At 36.6% G+C, this 20319-nt stretch overlaps 1 protein-coding gene across 25 annotated transcripts in view; it reads left to right on the top strand.

The window, feature by feature from the left end:
* Nucleotides 1-20319, top strand: part of PHF21A (PHD finger protein 21A) — a 190241-nt gene that overhangs the window by 8340 nt on the left and 161582 nt on the right. The window lies entirely within an intron of this gene.

Genomic DNA, 20319 nt, shown 5'->3' on the forward strand with positions numbered 1-20319 from the left:
CTTAGTATTTTCTAAATGGAAGACAGATTCCTGAAAATAAATGTGATTTCAATGTAAATTTAATACTCATATGGATGTAATCTGAAAGATAGAGGAAACGAAAAGATGGGTTTGTTTATATTTTCCTTTGTAAAATTTAAATTTCTATTCTTTCTATTCTTTTCTTTTAAGTTCTGATACTTTATTAATGAATATCAGAATGTTGTTGCAGGGATTAGATGTTGAAATCTGTGAGAGTGCTTAGCACAGTGCCTGCCACATAATAAAGCCTCAGTAAATGTGTAGAATTAGCAGCAGCAGTAGTAGTGGTTCTTGTTATTAAATAAATAGCATGCTTCACATTTTTTCCTCTTTTTACATGATTATTTGATCAGAAGCCCAGCCTGTTCTGACAAGACCTTGAGATTTTTGGCCTATGGTAATGATGTGGCAGTTCCTTAGAATTTTTGCTGTACGTAAGATGTCTTTGCACCTCAGTTTCTCCTTAAGTGATATATGCCTGAAGTTAGCCACCAGCCAGTCGCAGACTTTTGACCAGGGTTCAGCTCTGCCTATTCGGTACTCTTTGCCATTGTACCACAGCCCTTGGTTGACTTTTGAAAGTTCAAAAGATAATGAAAATGTTTTCGTTCATAATGTTTGCACTGGTAAAGTACCCAAACTAGTTGATTAATGAAAATAAGATGCTGCAAAAGTGTTCCTCATGTCACAGTGTATGTTACCTTGGAAAAATTCTGTTGTTGTTAGAAGCACGAGCCTATCTATCACCATAGTTCACAGTGTTACAGGATTGGTGAATTAGAGGCCGGTGAGCAGCCCCAGAAAGAAATTGTAGTTTCAGGTCCGTGGGTTGTACTTATTTAAGTTATTTTTCTCTTTTAGGACACTCTAACTTCTTTTAGGCTCTTGAACTTGTAGGATATTTTTATCTGCATGGCTGGTCTCTTTTAGCTTGTTGAGAAGGGAAAGAGACATCTGGGAATATTGAAAAATGTAAGCAAAAGTTGTGATGTATGTGCCTTAGGTTGAGGGTATACAGAATCAAGGTAGTGTCTTTCTTACCTGCTTGGCCCGTATCTGTTCCAGCTTTTTCCCTTGTGCAAAGTTCCTGGAATAATATTGCTGAGGGCTGCTGTGTTTAAGAGAATTCTGCCTTTAGTAGTGATTATTTAAGTACTTGTTCACACGACAAACCAACCACTATAATAATACTAACCTTTTTTTTCTTATAAATATGAACTGAAATTTGTTAATATTTGTATATTAGACATTGAATAGATTCTTTAGCTGTGTCAAAAATTTGTGGGATCTGATCCGATAATGCTGCCACATTATGAGTGGCTTTATTTATTTTCTATTAACTTGACTTTTTAAGACCTAACATTAAAATGAAATAAGTTCAGTGGTTACAAAGAAGTTAAATACAAAGGGCTAAGTATAAGGGGTAAAATAGTCTCTAGTGTTTATTGACCAATGCAGGAAAGATCAGATTTGGATGAATGCTCCTTATCTACATTTTATAATTACACATGTGTGTAATTCTTGAGATACTAAAGTTGGAAATAAGGAGAGTGAAACTGGGCAGCCATGTGTAATCCCCGTAGAGTCCTCTGACACACCTAAAGTATTTAGCACAGTTTTCTGTCTTTTTTAATGAAATGTCCCAGGCCAGTGGAAATGAAACAATTGTGATGGTGTCATAGGACTCAGCCCAAAGACCAATCCTGTCACTAGTGGTGTGCTCTTGGGAAATTCAGCCTGCTGGGCCTTAGTTTTTGCAGTGGTAAGATGGGGATAATGGTAAAAGCCGGTTTCGCTATGCTCTTAAAAGGACTGGATGAGATAATACCGGTGAATGTACTTTATAGACTAAAAAGTAGTATATATAAATTGAGTTTGTAATCACTAATAGATGCCTGAATTTTAAGGTATTTGTCTATATTGTGTAAACAATGTTAATATTTTTAAAAGTTTAAATATATGAGTTAGAATCATATTTGGTGATCCGAATACCCCCCTGCCCATGGTCAACAGACAAGTTCTTAACATGTTTACAGCGTAGATAGTGACAATATGCACTGATGTATTTGTGTGTGTGTGTGTGTATAATATACATAAATATCATAAATATACTGGTGTGTTATGGTAATAAAAGCTTTCAATTATGGGCTTTTATATTGAAAACTATTTTTATGTGTTAATATACAAACTTACACAAATACATATATTTGTTCTTGGAAAAGTGGCATAGATATAAGACTAAATGTTTGGCAAGTTGTGAACTGTTCTTGTACTGTAGGTTATGTTGTTTTAATAACAACAATAATAATAATTTTATATTTACTGGGTATTATATAGCGCTAAGCTTTTTTATATATAGGATCTCATTTAATTGTAATCCTCACAGCAATATAATGAGGATTTGCTATTATTATCCTACCCCCATTTTATAGATAAGGAAATGAAGGCCTCCCTGGGATCACATAGGTGTAGCAAATGCTACAACCTGAATTCAAGTCCAGATTTGATTCCAGAGCCTCTCCTCTTAAGTGTCCATAATATTGTACTAAACTTGTAATTCCTCTAGAAACCTAGAAAATGAACTACTAAAGAAGTTTTCAATTTACTGAAATGGCCACAGGTATGATGTATCATTTTGAGAATGTTTCATGTTGATTTTGGTTGGGTTAGATTGAATATTTCAGAAATAGTAAGCATTGGAATGGAATGGAAATGAAGGCATTTGGGATAGTGTCTGTCTTGTTTCTCACTGTATGCCAATTGTGAACATAGTGCCTAGCGTGGGTGGGGACTGACATCTATTTCTTAAGGTTGGAATTTGGGCACTTTAGCATCGTAGGTTATTTTATACATTTTCTTAGTAAGTGCAGATATTTTACATTTGCTGTTTTAATTAGTTCTTATGTAACTACAACATTTTAGAGGGTTTGATGAGAAATATCCTTTTTTAAAAAGAAATATTATAAAGGCAGTGCATCTGAATAATTCTAGCCATATAGATATGTATAAAGTAAAAAATGAAAGTCATCCCATTCTACTTTTAAATTTTCCTGTGCATTAAATATGTACTATATATATCCATTTCAAAAATAGAGTTATACCGTAATACTGTCTTGAAGTTTACTTTTTTCAAGTGGCTATTTAAAAAACTTGTTTTTGAAAATAAGGCTCAGGTGGGAAGTGGGAGTGAGGTTGGAAGGAGAGAGGTAAGATCTTACACATTAAGATCTTATACATTAAGAAGTATAATCTTATACATTAAGATTATAAACTTATACTCTAGACTGGTTATGACTTATGGGGCAAAAAGCATTTTAAGTTCTTTTTAGTTGTGCCTAATGCCTTAGAGATGGTCATTGTTATTTTTAAAACTTCAAAAAATGTTAACCAGTTTAAAATGGCAACACCATTTTCTGTCCTGTGCAAGTAATTTAAGAGGCATCATTTCAGAATTAAGTTCTACTAGTTTATTCTGGTAGCTACTATTTATAAAGAGATCAGTTATCGTTTCACATAACTTTTTTTTAAACTGGTGGGTTCTCTTCTTGGTTGTTTAGAGGCATTCATTCAACATTTACAAATTAAAATAGCATTTTAAAGCTGAGAAAATAATTGTAATATTTTAATTAATGGAAACTCAAACCAAGTACTGCTTAATCGGCATACAGACTGATACCCTGCATAGGAATTAGTCCTGGTGCTCACATCTTTATGTCAGTAGTGTTGGCTGACCTCACCCCCATCCCTATCCCTACTCACTCAACCACTACCAAATGCTATACTGATAATCCACCATTTTTTCAAGTGACAAAAAAAAAAATTATTTGAGTGCCATTTGTTATTCTGGTATTGTGTAAAACAAGACATCCTCAAGGCCTTATAATCTACATTAAATATAATCCTTTGATTCTGGCTTTGAGAGTTTTATCTTGTTGCTAAGGTTATTAGTCATAATTCACCTTTGTAATTTTCAGATTAAAAAATTTTATTTCAGGGCGCCTGGGTGGCTCAGTTGGTTAAGCGACTGCCTTCGGCTCAGGTCATGATCCTGGAGTCCCTGGATCGAGTCCCGCATCAGGCTTCCTGCTCGGCAGGGAGTCTGCTTCTCCCTCTGACCCTCTCCCCTCTTGTGCTCTTTCTCTCTCTCTCATTCTCTCTCTCTCAAATAAATAAATAAAATCTTAAAAAAAAAAAAATTTCATAGGTAATAAATTTTTTATTACAGAAGTTTTTAAAAAAAGTCTTCCTAGTCCTAGAATGCACTCCTTGTGTCTAAGGTGCCTTAATGTTTCTTTAGACTCGTATTTAGTGAAGTGCTGAAGCCTGGCCTTAAAATTCTAAGAATTGGATCTGACAGGGCATAATAGTTTATTTAAACTACAGTATAGTCATTTATTTATTTATTTATTTATTTATTTATTTATTTATTTATTTATTTATTTATTTGAGAGAGGGCACATAGGAGTGGGAGTGGGGGTGGGTGGGTAGGGAAGGCAGAGGGAGAGGGAGAGCAAGAATCCCAAGAAGGCTCCATGCCCAGAGGCGAGCCCCGTCTCAATCCTGAGATCATGACCTGAGCTGAAATCAAGAATCGATGCTTAACTGACTGAGCCACCCAGGCACCCTCAGTATCATCAGTTTTAACAAGCCAATTCAAGGGTTTTCTCATTGGCAGCATTCATATGTGCTTTTCATTTTGTGTGGCTCAGGCCATGCCCTAGAAAGTATTAAGTGTGCAGAGGGCTCAGTTCATGTCATGGATGGTCAAACTGAGGCAGAGACAAGAATTCAAGTAAGTGAATGGCAGAGCCTAATTTTCCTCTCATACTTTTTTTGGCCTGTTGTCTCCAAACTTTAAAAAATTACTGCTACCTTGGGCGCCTGGGTGGCTCAGTTGGTTAAGCGACTGCCTTCAGCTCAGGTCATGATCCCAGGGTCCTGGGATCGAGTCCCGCATCGGGCTCCCTGCTCTACGGGGAGCCTGCTTCTCCCTCTCCCACTCCCCCTGCTTGTGTTCCCTCTCTCGCTGTGTCTCTCTCTGTCAAATAAATAAATAAAATCTTCTTAAAAAAAAAAATTACTGCTACCAGTAAATGTATATTTATATGTAATTTTCTGAATTCGTGTTTTATGTATGTTATAAAACATACAGGAAAGTTGAAATTTAAAAAAAGGGTGATATTTAAAAATATAAGTTGCAATAATTCCTTCCGTGGCCCCCTTCCTTCTCTGGGGTGGGTGCACCCACTTGGAGACGAGTGCTTTAGATAGGCCATTCTTCTGCAGGAGAGGCAGCTGTGGGGACACCTGGAGGACAGTTGGCACAAGGTGTGGGCTCTTAAGTTGGAGTGATCTTTTGCAGCTTTTTAATTTTAAAGAAACAGCCTTTCTTTCTGTGAAAGGCTGGAAGATTGAGAGTAAAGGCCGAAGGATTGAGAGTAAAGGCCTTGAGAGAGGTGAGCCTAAAAGACAGAAATATAAGCCTTATTTGTTTTCTTCAGAGTTGACCAAAGAGAAAAGGCTGCCTACCCTGTCAGTTCTTACTCCCACTATAGAGATGGCAGTGCCTTTTTCTGTTGTTGTTAGGCAGTTTATAGAACGCAGGATAGCTTGGTAAGCGTCTTCTCTGTGCCTGATATGACGTAACATTGTGGAGTATGCAGCATGCATGTTAAGTACAAGTGGTTGTATTTGGCTTGTTGCTGCAGCATTTTTGAGGATGTCTTCAAAAGCAGTTCTCATTCGATAGAGTTGGATATGTGCAAATTATTGAAATCTTCATTTCATGAAGACCAAACTTTGTAACTTGAATTATTCTATTTAGTATTTGTTTATTTCTCTCCTCTCCTTCTCCCCCCCCCCCCCCGCCCTTACTTCAGAGCGGAATTCTTTTTCTGAAAGGAACAGATGCTGTTAACTTATCAGGACCTGATACTAAAAAGCCTACAAAAATCTTTGTGCTGCTTATTTTCTTTATTTAATCTATATGCAAAGCATATTATAATTATTGCTGGTTAAATTAAACTGATGGTTCCTCACCCTTTTTGTGCACAGGGGAGATAGATTTGGAATGCCAAATGGACAACTTGGTATAAAGAAATAATGACCACTGAAATAAAACAGGAGTTCAAATAAAAAGCAAACCACATACAAATGTAGAATGAAAATATCTTTTAGTAAAATGTTAGCATGCTGTACTTGGAACAGATGCCACATTAATTCAAAAGAGAGCCCAGAAAATGTGGCAACTTTACGATGTCAATGGAGGGAGCTGCAATAGTTCCTTTTCTCATTGTACCTCCAGGTCCAGTCCTGTTCTTCTGTATTTATTTTTCTGGGTGTATTACATGTTAGCATACAAATATTAAATCCATGCTCATTATTTTTATTTATGTAATTAAATACATTATCATACTTGTAGATATTAAGGTGGAAAGGCCAGTAACTTGTAACAGTAATGATTTTTCTTTTAAATATGTATATCAAAATTTTCAGAATCTGAGGTAAAAATTGATTTTTCTCTAACCTTTCAAGGCACATTTATGATAATAAGGTAGTCTAAGAATTGAGACTTTCAGAGAGGCCTATGCTTTTTTGTGTGTGTGGGTTTTTTTTGTTTTTTTTTTTTTGTTTTTTTTGAGGCCCATCCTTTTTTGAATGTAGAATTTGGACAAGTTACAAAACTATGAGAATTTTGCATTTTTTTCTCATTTAAATTTGTAGTTATCATTGGACATTTGTTATGATTTTTAAGTAGCTTAGATTCATTCATTCCTTTTGCGGTGTTCTTTATGGTGTTTGGGAAGAAGGAGAAAGTGTGTTGGAAGGGTACTACCGTACACACTTGGATACTTCCAGACTGACGTTCATTTTATAGAAGATTGCGCTGGGACATCTCTGAATTGCCTACTTGCAGTGCATGGTTAGTGTGATTCTAAGTGTGGAGAGAGATGGGCTGGGGCTCTTAACCAGCCTTACAGTGTGCCACTTCCTGAGCAGTGTAGTGATCTAATCACCAGGGGCATGTCCTTTGTGCCTGTAAAGAAGTCTGGCGTGCGTGCTTAGAAGAGTACTATAGTTTTCTCGTAAGTAGTCAAAGCACAAAGGCTCACAATCCAGTAATTTTGTTGAAAAGGTTCAAAGTTTTGTTTTCATGCAGTTCAGATAAAGGGAAGTTTTTAGCATGGCAGTAAATAAAGCTCAGTGGTTGAGTATCCGCACTGGAGCTCAAATTGCAGCTTTGCCACGTATTAGCTCTGGAATAATGGTCAGATCACTTCACCCTCTGTGCCTCTGCTTCTGTTTCTTCATATGTAAAATATGAATAAATAATAGTGCCTATAGCTTGAGGTTGTTATGAGGAATTAATAAGTTAACATATAAACTGCAGTTAAGTTCTTGACACATAGTACGTGCTAAATAAATGGTAACTATCGTTAGGTATTACTTAACCTTAATTCTCAAGTCCTTTCTTCTCTCCTCAAGGCTTGGGACAAATGCTGCGTAGTGGGAAAAGAGCCTGAGCTTTGTGGTCTGACCCCTGGGTTGGAATCTCTGTACAACCACTTAAAGTTGAGTGTGTGACCTTGGGCTAATTATTTAAGCTCCCTTCAACAAAGATGTCTCTCATACATGCTGTACACCAAGCCCTGTGCTGTTCATTTGGACGTCAGTTTCTTCATCTGTGATGTAGAGTTGGTAACACCAACCTTCTGGGATTGACGTGAAGATAAAATGAGGAACTCTTAAGACACTTGATAAGCAATAACTGCTGTTATCATTGTTAATGGTTACAATCCCACTAAAAGTTTATGGGGAAAGAGTAAATATGGAACAGCTTAGTTTGGAAAGGAGGGTTTTTTCCTGAAATGTCATGGTGAGAAAAGGTACGGGTGGGAAGAGTGTATCTAATGAGTCCTTGTTTGTGAAAGCTCTGGGAGAAATAGAAAATATGTGGGAATATGTCAGTTTTAAGAGACTTTAAAAAAATATTATAGGGCACTTTTTAAAAACTCGTAGTGATATATATAAACCTTTTTCTTGTCCCAGCATAGTGATGTGGTTTACAGTAGGTCACATAGCATGGAGTCAGGAGTAGACTAGGCCTTATAACTGAAAAGTCTAAAATCCTAATCAGCTGGTCAGTCCCTTGGGTCAGCTGCTCGGGACAAAGTGTGTGCTTAACCCCTGAGAACACGTGTTATGCTTGAGTGGAATAACTAGTGGAAATAATTGTAGAGGCACACACATGCTTTCTAGTAACGATGGACATCATTTATTTGCCTTCTGATTTTGGGCATTTTGCCTCTCTGAAATTTCCTCTCATCTGGTGCCTGGTCTTTTCTTATGGCAATTGTTATTTTCTTTCTATATTTAATTGTCGTATGTTACCTGTATTGAGCCTAGAAACTGGGCCTGAGAACAAGTTGGTTATGAGAAAAGCCACTCTTAAAAGTTTCCGCCTTACAATGATCTCACACTTAAGATATTTTTTGGTAAAGGATTTGAGTTTTTAATATGTCCGTTAGTGTGTGTGTGTGTGTGTGTGTGTGTGTGTGTAGGTATCTATCTGGTAAGTGAAATCCGTAATTGAGGGAGGGGTAATGATCATTAAGTGTGAAATAGAATTAATTTTATTCACTACCAATTTGGATCTGAAACTTCTTTGATCTGTATAGTTTTTTCCCTAGGATTCAGCAAATACATTTGCAATAGCTTACCACAACACCCTGAATATGGCATGTGTTACCACTGATGAGCATTTGAGTTAAAGTGGAATAATAGCTTCCATTAACTTTTTGTTCTTACTTACCCAACTGTACCAGTTAATAAAGGCCTAGGAGGTGGATAGGAGCATTTACTAGATTTTATTTTGCCTGTGTTCCTAAAACAACTGTTTCTGCTTTCTGAGCAGAAATTCCAGCAAGTTTGTTTTGATAATGTGCTTGTACTTTATCTCAACAATTATTTTAAAAATTGAACAGTTTTATAGCAGGCTGTGTAGTTTTCTTTCTTTCTTTTTTTTTTTTTTAAGTAGGCTCTGCGTGGGGCTTGAACTCAAAACCCTGAGATCAAGACCTGAGCTGAGACCAAAAGTCAGATGCTTAACTGAGCCACCCAGGAGCCCCAGTATAGTTTTCTTTCAATTAAAAAAGTTGTAATGTTACTTTACAATTGCTAGAGTGGTCAGTAAGTGAAGCTTTGTAGTTTTAGAATTAGCATAGTGTATGCACAGTATTAAGTATTCTTTATGTAGGGCTTACAAAACAGTTGCTTCTCTTGGGTGAATGGAATTATAGGAAGTTTAGAAGTGTATTTCATTTCAATAAATACAGGAGTTAGAAATAGACCCTATGAGGTCTTTTGAGTTGTTTTAAAGAATTGTACAATTTTGGGCGCCTGGGTGGCTCAATTGGTTGAGCGACTGCCTTCGGCTCAGGTCATGATCCTGGAGTCCCGGGATAGAGTCCCGTATCGGGCTCCTTGCTCAGCAGGGGGTCTGCTTCTCCCTCTGACCCTCCCCCCTCTCATGTGCTCTCTCTCTCTCATTCTCTCTCTCAAATAAATAAATAAAATCTTTAAAAAAAAAAAAGAATTGTACAATTTTGAAAATCAGTCTGTCTCTGACCAATTTGTAAAAGTTGGGCCATTCATGTCAGGGCTGAACTCCTACTAGACTTATGCGGGAACCTGTCTGGTTCAGTGGTACATTAGCTGCTTCACAGAGAGATGTACATCGATTGCACATACTCCCTCCATTGCCTTTTCTCTCCCTTCTCCTTTACTGTCTCTTTGCCATCTCTTCTCTCTATACGCTGTCCCGTCTGCTGTGCATCACTCCCTCCACAGCCACCACCAGTTTATTCTCTCTCCAAAACAAAACAAAACACCATTGTAATGATTAGTTTTTAAACAGAGCTGTTATCAAGACCTTAAGGCTTTAACAGTTTGTGGACCTCCTTGTTTTGGGCCTTTAGCCAGGAGTTGGATAATAGATAGCTCAAAATCACTTGCGAAGTAACTGAGTTATTTGTGAAACATTTTATATCTGGACTAAGGAAGAGAATAGAAAAAGACCTTTTTACCTCAGAAGTTGCTATATTTTCTGGTAGGGGGTGAGGTGGGGGCATAGTGGGGAAAGGGGAGCTTTGTTCCTTAAACTAAGATAAGGGAACTAGGAAGCATTAATTGATTAGATGGTTCTCTGTACTCCTGTGGACCTAATTGGAAAAGGAGTTGGAAATTATGGTGTTGCTGATTCTAAAAGTATTCTGATTTAGTAATAGAGAGGACTAGTAGAATTTCTTTCTTTAGTTTGTAAAATGCAAAATACAGCTATAATGCCTTGTTTTTAGGCATTGATTGCATTTCATTAATTGGTAATTGCAAAATAGCAGATCTTTTCCTTTCCAGATTTCTCCTGGTGGTTTTAAACTGTTAACTGAATTGTTTTGGTAAGAAAAGTAAAACCTGGAAATTAGTTGTGGTTAAATGTTAAGTTAATGGCCGTATTGGATCTAAATTCAGTAGCTTCTAAAATCTATACAAGGTGTTTCATTTATTATATAATTATACATACTGAAAAACTTATTTGACACAAGAATTTTAACTTTATAGGACTTTTAAAAACTTCTTTGTATGGAAATTTAAAAACATATGCAAAAGCAGAGCGAATAATATTAGCAAACACCACATTATTCTTAACCCAACTTCAAGTTATCATTTTGCCAATGTTTACAGTGTGTGAAACATACAAGGAAAGTACTTTTATGTTTTTAAAACATGCAGTACAAATAGATCTGTTGATATACTCAAAGAAAAAAATGTGTGTGAGAATGTTAACTCTTTTCATACATTGTAAATTTAGTACTGATAATCATCCTTTAGGATAATACTGCTTTCATTTGTCTTTTAACTTATTGAAGGTTTCTGAATCACTACTAACTTAACGGAGAACCACGTCTGCTGGAAAGATTTTAGTTTTCTTACCCCTTCTATCTTTAGAAACTTACTGATTATTAGTTTTTGAATTTACTATCCTTCTTAGTTGCATTTTATGTACACTTGCCTATCGGCAACTTTTGTATGAGCCACCAGTAATGGTCTTTTCTGGAGGATGTGGGGCAACTTAAAATTGGAAATTCTTAAATCTTATTCAGCATTTTGTCCTTTGAATGTTCTATTTCACCTATGTGTAAATACCAATTGACTAAGGAATACATGTTATAACTTGTAAAATAGTTTGTTGAAGAGGGAGTTTTGACTATCTGCTATCCCTGGACGTGATAACGGTGATTAGGAACTTAAGTTATTTGCTCCCTTGTTCACTCCTCTTTGGAGGAGTAGTAAGTCGTGTATATGCCTGCAGTTGTGGGGCCTGTTCATTACGAGTCACAAGGTGATGGTAGACTTATTTCTGAATTTCCTTGCTTTTATTAGTTTAAATTAGACCCATAAGGATAATTATTCCACCCCAATGCATGAGGAAGCATAGTCATTGGGTGTTGTGCATCTAAACCCCCATGAAATGCATTGAAAAGGTATCTTTAATGTTACGATGCTGTTTGGCATATTTAGTTTAGTGCAAGGAGTGTACTTATTTAACAGGACCGCTAATAAGCTTCCCCTACACCAAAGACATATTTTTAAAAATTATACTTAAGATGACTTTGTAGTATTCCCCAGTAGAGTTCATCTAGAGCAGCAAAATCTTTCTAAAATAAAACTTATTCCTTTAACCGGTATTCATTTAAGTGGGTTTCTCTGTACTTGGTTTCCATGGAAATAGCGAATAGCTAACGTTATTTATAAGGTGGAAGTAAAATAGGGTGCCTAATGGGACCCCATGCTGCTCTGATGAAGAGACTTAGGAAAAAAATCCATGCTCATGGGATTTTTTTTTAACAAGGTTAATGGAAGCCCTGATTTCAGTCTTCTGTAACAGAACATATTTTTGGTTTTAAAGGCTAGCATTAATATCAAGCAAACTTCTTTTTTTTTTTTTTTTTTGGTGTATATTGCTTTCACTTTCAACTTTTAGGACCACTTACTTATCAGCATGATTGAGGCTTTATGCTTCAGACTCCTGTTTCTTTGTGGTTTTTGTTTCAAAAGTTAAAATCCCCAGCATATATTGTAGCTTTTTCAATTTCTCATTGACATTTCAAAGTACAGACACAAAGCTAAATGTTCATTAATGATAGCAGCAACGATAAAGAATCAGTATGTTGGACTACATAGTTTTGTGTTTTGTTTTTACTGTGAATGTTACGGAACCATGTTTAGTTTTCAGGCCTTAAGTCAGGGTTCTTTTTTATTTGTGTTGTGGAGCTAAACCAGTGTAGAAAGAAAAGATTCTAATTTTCTCTTGGGATTTAGAAATGGGGGAAATCTTAATTTCTCTTTCTTTTTTTTTTAAAAAAAGGGTTGTTGCCAAGGCATTTTTAATTGAGATAAATGTTAATTCTTTTAGTCTTTGAATGTGGGTTTGGAGTTAAACCTTGGCTTTTTCCTCATTTCTTCGGTAAGGCCTACTCTTAGTTTTCTAGGCCTACGGCGAAGCCTTGCATTTCTTAAACCCCTTCAAGTGAAAAAATATCATTCCCTTTGTGTTTGTGTTTGTGATTGGTGTGTGTGTGTGTCACTAATTTTTCTATAGCCTGAAAGGCACCTGCTCATTTTCCAGCCTGGTGAGTACAGCGGTGCTATATTGAGAAGTGAAGCAGTATGGAACACAATAAGGTGCTGTAATTTTTATTTAGTTAGTTTTGGTCGTCCTTGGCAGCTTATGATTGTTATCCGTTTGTCTGGAAGTACTCTGTGATTATTCCTGGCTATCAATACAGCAGGAGTTTTCTTCTGTGATTTAAAAGCAAGGGTTGTAGTGTACTTAAGGGCTCCATCAGGGGAGGAGTTTTTGTTTTGTTTTGTGTGTATGTGTTTCTTTGGACAGGCTCCTGGCTATACTTGGGTTTATCGTGCTCTAATTTTTAAAAATTTGATTGACTTAATCTTGTTGAATTTTTGTGTCAGGTATTTTATCTCCAGCAATTCACTAGTTTCTTCTGTGCATATTGGTTGGTGCTATTTTCTAAAATTTCCTCAGTGTGTCAGTTGTTTTAATTTAGCTGTTTCTTGTATGTTTTTAAAATCAGGTGTTTATCAGTGACCTTCCTTAGTGACTTTTATTTGAATTATCTTTGTGCTTTAGAGACATAGGAATTCGGGTCTATTATCCCATTTCTGACAGAACAAGTCCCAGTAGTTGCAGTTAGTGCAGTAGAAAGGGTTTTGGCAGATACAGTGCTGGGCATTGATCCTCCTCCTTGGTGCTTATGGTTTACACCCAGAACTCCCATTAGTGTTAATAGGAGACACTTGCTTAAATCCCTATACACCAGGATAAACCCAAACTCTTTTGTAATGCCTTATAGATACCTGAGTTGTTTTTTTGTTGTTGATGGCAAGAGTTTTGGTCCTGAGGTTAGCTGATTATTAGGATAAGAGTTTGAGTTATCTTGGGATATGGGGTGATTTACTAAGTCTGATCTGTAATTAAGAAGTTTATGTTATGATTAGACTCAGAAAACTTTTATAGCTTTGTGAGCTGTGGAAGCTTGTGAATAAGGATTTTTGTACTTTATAGCATGATGAAGCAAGATTTCTTCTTTCCGTTTATTTCTCCTAATACTTCTCAACTATAAAATAGATGATTTTATAAGTTTTTATACATATTGCAGGAGGACTTGGTAAAAATTATTTTTTTATTTGTAATCCTTCCCTCAGTTACTCTCTGGCCTCTTACGTCTTCTGTCAGCTAATGTTGCTCACATTTTCAAACATAATGTGCACTGTCTTAGAGCTTGGACATTGCAGTCACTGGTCAAATATTAGAAAATCACTGTTTACTGTGAATTGTGGATTTTTATTACTTTCATTTATTTATGCACAGTCTAATGGAAGGATTCCTAGATTGAGAGCAGTAAATCTGGGTTTTAGGCTGGGCTTTGCCTCTTACTATCTTTGTAGCTTTTGGCTAGTCATGTAGACTTCTTGGATTGCTGTTCCCCTGTGGATGAAGGAATGGATTTGGTTCTCTGGGGTGTCCATTCTAGCTGTAGGCTATTTGAAGGCCTACTTTCCTAGGTACTGAAGGAAATGGAGGACTGTAAGGCAATGATTCCTAATCCCTACCCATCAGGATCTTCTGGAGGGAGTTAAAAAAATACAGATATCTGGGCTCTAAATCAAACATCATGAATTCAGAATTATTAAGGGTAGGGCCTGTGAATTTATGTATTTTTTTTGAAGTTTTAGAGTTACCCTGATACAGGTTTGAGAACTACTTGTGCAAGGCATTATTTCTACTCGTGTGTGGGGTGTGTGTGTGTGTGTGTGTGTGTGTAGTCAGGGAGATAAGACATATAAGTTACAATGTGGGACAGTATGTGGTTAAATTTTTTTTTTTTTAAGATTTTATTTATTTATTTGAGAGAGAGAATGAGATAGAGAGCATGAGAGGGGGGAGGGTCAGAGAGAGAGGCAGACTCCCTGCTGAGCAGGGAGCCCGACGTGGGACTCGATCCCGGGACTCCAGGATCATGACCTGAGCCGAAGGCAGTTGCTTAACCAACTGAGCCACCCAGGCGCCCAGTATGTGGTTAAATTTTAAGATGAATGTGAGAGATGATAAACTATCTGAGAATTCAAAGAAAGGAAGAGTTGGGAGTTGGGATAGTTAGGGAAGGTCTCCACTTATTACTGAATCTTTATCTGGACCTGAATGACTGGCCAAGATTTGGCTAGGTGGAGAGACAGTAAAAAGGGTATTGTTAGCATAAGAAAGAACATCCCCACAGTAAGTTTGGGGAGAGGAACAATTCTGAGGACAATTGTAATCTTTATTTTAGTATTCTCCTCTTGCAACTGCTGTAGATTTCCTAAACATTTTGAGGGAGTGAACCATGAAGATATTTTATGGCAGAGAGTGTTCCAGTCAGAGGGAAAAGCAAATAGAAGAGCCCTGAGAAGGAAACTTGTTTTGAGTTTTTGAAGTACAAAAAAGAGGTCAGTATGGCTGGAACAGATTAAGCAATGGGGAGAGGAGGAGATGAGGTCTGAGGGTAGCAGAGGCCCAAATCACTTAGAGTCTCGTGGGCCATTTCAAAGGACTTCAGCTTTTTTTCTGAGTGTGATGGGAAACCATTGGAGGATTTTGAATAGAGGAGTAACTGGATCTGTCTTGGATTTTGAAGAGGTACTCTGGCTGCTGAGAGAATAGACTGTAGCAAGACAAAGATGGAAAGGAGGGAGGGCAGTTAGGAGGCTATTGTGATAATCTAAGTGAAAGATATGGTGGTGGCTTGGATCAAGGAGGTTGTAGTGGAGTTGACACAAGTGGTCAAAATCTGTGTATTTTGAAGGTGGATGCAAGGTGGTTGGCTATTAGATTGGATATAGGGTGTGGAAAAAAGAGAAGAGGAGTCAAGCATGACTTTAAGATTTTGGCCTGAAGGGATGGAGTTGCCACTTACTGAAGTGGGGATGACTCTGAAGAGGAGGTTGGGGGATAGGTAGTCAAGAGTTTACTTTTGAACTCGTTGAGCTTGAGAAACCTATTTGACAAGTATTGAGTGGGCAGTTGGGTATATGAGTTTGGAATTCAGGGGAAAGGTCTGAGCTGGAGATAAAAATTTGGGTCACCAGTGTACAGATCATTTTATAGCCATGAGAGTGGGTGAGATTACCTAATGGGAAAAGCGCCAGGAACTGAGCCCTGGGGCAGTTCGACATTTTGAGGTCTTGAGAGATGAGAAGAAACCAGCGTAAGAAATCCAGAACAGTGGCCAGAGAGATTAGGAGGAAAATCAAGATTGGGTGGTGTCCTGGGAGTCAGGAGAGAAAGGGTTTCAAGAAGGAAGAAATGACCCACTGGGTCAAATACTACTGATCAAACATGGAAGTGAGGGCTGAGATTTTTCTATTGGTTTTAGCAACAGGGAGGTCATTGGTGATCTTGAGAATAGAAGGAGGCCAAAGCCCTAATGGAGTGAGTCCAGTAGAGGATGGGGAGAAGGAACTAGGGACAGAGATATGGTTAACTCTTTGAGGGAGTTTTCTTATAAACGGGAGCATAGACATGGGACAGTAACTAGAGAAGGATATGGAGTCAAGGGAGGCTTTTTTTTTTTTTTTAAGATGGAAGAAACGGGGCTCCTGGCTGGCTCCAGTTGATGGAGCGTGCAACTCTTGATCTTGGGGTTGTGAGTTTGAGCCTCATGTTGGGTGTAGTGAAATAAAATCTTTAAAAAAAAAAGATGGAAGAAACAAAATGATGCAGTAATGAGGGGAAAATTGATGCTTCTTGAAACTGAGGGGAGAAGTGCTAGAGGGATGTCCATGAGAGGGTAAGACTAAGAGGAATGGGGTACACAGGGATGATTATGATATTGGGACCTAAAGGACTAAATCTCATTAAGTAGGATTCTGCTTTTTCTTCTGAGCACTTGTTTGCATTTAAATGTATTTCAAACTTATTTATGCTTTCTGTTAGAAGTTAGGAAGGGCAGATAAAAAGCAGTAAAACTTATTGTATATAAAATTAGTGTATCAGCTTGGTGTAGTAGAAGAGAAGAGATTGAATCTTCTGCGTAAGGTGACATTTTAAAGTGTCTTTGAATGACAATTATCTGTGCTATTCTAGTCCCTTATCAAAATTTATGATTGAGCACAGACTATAAACTTAATTGTTCGAATTTGTAGTGGGATGAATTTTAGCCTAATTTAAAACAGGATCTAATGTTAAACCTTTTCTCTGTAAAATTTGTTTATTATTTAATATATGTTCTTCATACAAAGGTTTTAGATATTTTACAAAAGGTACTTAAGTTATTAATCACCTTTGATTTAGTGATGGAATTTTAAATTTTACAACCATATTAGAAATCTGAATGATTCATTTCTTTACCAGCTCTAATTAAAGCAGCTCCCTGTGAAGTTCTGGAGAGGTGAACCATCTTTAGTTTGCAAAAAATCATGGGAAGTTATGTTAGCAAGATAATATTCATCTCTAAAAGCAAAAATAATTTCATTTAGTCCAACTTATGTGTTCTGAGTGCATTTTTAAGAATAAATCTATATTTGAAAAATTTAAGCAAATATGGTTAAAATTTTTAACTACCTTAGCTGAGTATAAAGAGTATGTGAGAAATTAAGTGGACTTTCAGTCACCTTAAATCAAACTTGCATTTCAGACTTAAATACATTTTGCATATAGGTAGTGTTAAAGTACACATTTATGTATAGATCTTTCTTGCTCACTCGCTCTTACTAAATTATAGAAATAAAATCTTTTTTAAATCAGTTTTCAAATGGTAGTCAATTAGAAGAAACACTAGTAGTTGTGATGCACAGTGTTTAAAAATCACTAGTCTAAAAATAATTGACTCTTTTTTAGTATCTGAACTTCTTTGCAAAGAGCTGTGGGTCTCCTCTTCCCAGAATTCTTATATATACAGAACTTAGCATATAGTATCGTAGGGTTGGCAAACCCCTCTAAAGCCCATTCATGAGGATCCCTTAGGCATGAAGGATCTCAAGTTTTAAGACCTGCCCTATATAGCTTACGTATAATAATTTTTCTTTAAAATTTTATATGGAGACTTTTCCAAAAATATTTTGCCAGTATTTACTGTTTCTTAGAAGTGTTACTGCTGCACCTGGTTAAGAGGCGGTGAGGTCTCGTGGAAAGGCCAGCTCAGTCAAAGGAATCTCAGGGTCTGTAAGCTTTTCTCCAGCTTTACAACCAATTGGTGTGTGACTTTTGGGGAAGTCATTTAACCTCTCAGCCTTTCATTTCCTATGTGATATCTACAGTCCCTGTAAGCAGTTCTATGACTAGTTTTATGATTTCATGGTTTCACGATATCATGGTAAAATTCTTTATCAATTGGGGATTAACTCTGCTATTGATTTTTGGAAAAAATGCCCTAGAGATAAGGTGTTCATCCATTGTGTCTTTTTACTGAATTATGACTTTTCAGAAGAATTCATGTGACTCTACTTTCTCAAATGCCATATAAGTAAAAGTAAAAATCCCAATTCTATCCTGATCACTTTGAGTTTCAACATATTTCATATGTTCTGGTTATAAACCATTGTTATTCTATGTGTTGGAATTGTCATCTCCAATTCTGTGCCTTGTTTTTTCATTCTCTGAATGGTGTTTTTTTGATGAACAGAAGTTCTTGATTTAGTACAATATATCAGTCTTTTCCTTTTCATTATATTTTAAAATGGCAGTATCTTCTTCTCTTATCTACTTGTTTTTATCCAAAGTCATTCATTTAACAAATAATGCTGTGGGGGATTGATGCATAAGAAATTATCACCAGCATGAGAAAGCTAACAAGAAATATCTCATAGGGAAAATAAGTCATCAACAAAGTTAAGGGTCCACTTAGTCAATTCATTCATTTAACAGATATTTACTGAACATTTACTATGTGCCTGAGTGGTACAGAATCCTGTAGGTACTATCTGTAATGTTAAGAATTCACTTTTTAAAAATTGAGATATTATTGACCTGTGACATTATTATTAGTTTTAGGTATACAGCATAATGATTCAATATATGTGTGTATTGCAAAATGATTACCACAATAAGTTTAGTAAACATACATCACCACACATAGTTACAATTTTTTTTTCCTTCTGAGAATCCACTTTTAAATAACCACATCATTCTACAGACTTTGGCATGATTTTTCTTTTGGTTGGAAGTCATTCTAATCTTGGTGATTAAAATAGCCATATTTATGGACTTGAGAACTTTCAGAAGTACTGCTGCTAAAGAAAAGGCAGGATAAAACTGCAAATTGAATTTCTTTTGGAAATGAATGTTAACTGCTTGAACTGGGGCCCTTTTAAATTATTTTACTGCATGTTTGGTATGACTGTACTTGATTAAATAAAAATTTATAATCTGGATGACATGAAGATTTTTTACAATATCCCTCGAAATGAGAACACTATTGAAGTAACATCAGTCAACAAACATACTATGTTTAAAACATAAGGAAGTTTTAGAGCATGGTATGTGGAGTTTAAATAATTTAATAGTAAAATATTAGAAAAATTTTAATTTTTGTTTCCTCATGTTTTTTAACTGAAAAAGAAGTTTGGAGTGGGGAAGAGTTAAAAATAAACAATATAGGGTGTCTGGCTGGCTCAGTCAGTAGAGCATGTGACTCTTGCTCTCAGGGTCATGAGTTTGAGCCCCACGTTGGGTGTAGAGATTACTTAAAATCTTTTTTTTTTTTACATTATTTATTTATTTGACAGAGAGAGCGCCAGCTAGAGAGGGAACACAAGCAGGGCGAGTGGGAGAGGGAGAAGCAGGCCTCCCGCCTAGCAGGGAGCCCGATGCGGGGCTCGATCCCAGGACCCTGGGATCATGACCTGAGCCAAAGGCAGAGGCTTAACGACTGAGCCACCCAGGCGCCCCTTAGAAATAAAATCTTAAAAAATAAAACAAAACAAAACGAAACAAACCCAAAAAACAAACCAGTATAGCCTGACTTGACTTTTTAACTTAGAAGTCAACTTAATGGAGTTTAGTTAATCTTAAAAAATGTAATTAATAAAAGCATCATTGAGCATTAGATTGAGATCCCAAAACCTTAATTTTCTTTCTGGCTCTATCACTGATTAAATATGTGGCAGAGAGAAAGGCATGTTTGTTTACGTAGCTTACAGTCTTAATTGGTGAGACTTGAAGAATGTGAATGAAAAGTTTAATTGACATTAGGATGATACAGGGGCGCCTGGGTGGCTCAGTAGGTTAAGCGGCTGCCTTTGGCTCAGGTCATGATCCCAGGGTCCTGGGATGGAGTCCCACATCGGGCTCCCTGCTCAGCGGGGAGCCTGCTTCTCCCTCTGCCTGCCGCTCTCCCTGCTTGTGCTCTGTCTCTCTCTGACAAATAAATAAAATTAAAAAAAAAAAATTATGATGATACAAATAAAATGCTGTTAATTTTAAAGCCTTGTATCAGACAAGTCCATTTCAAGATTAATTGAAAAAAGACCTTTTAAAGACCAAACTAAAGGTCAGTGATGTAACCTTAATTTGTTAGTATAAAGCAATGAACAGTGAAGCCCATTTGTTGGGGATGAGCCTGTATTTGTGTGTTATTTAGATGAGGTACATTTTATTTTTGTGTGTCTCTTAGGAAAGGGAGACTGCCAACTACTTACTTTTCCTTGTCTTGGAAAAATTGTGGAAAAGTGAAAAATGGAAAA

The sequence above is a fragment of the Leptonychotes weddellii genome, chromosome 11 (genome assembly GCF_054177405.1).
Source record: "Leptonychotes weddellii isolate Sample4059 chromosome 11, ASM5417740v2, whole genome shotgun sequence".
NCBI lineage: Eukaryota > Metazoa > Chordata > Mammalia > Carnivora > Phocidae > Leptonychotes > Leptonychotes weddellii.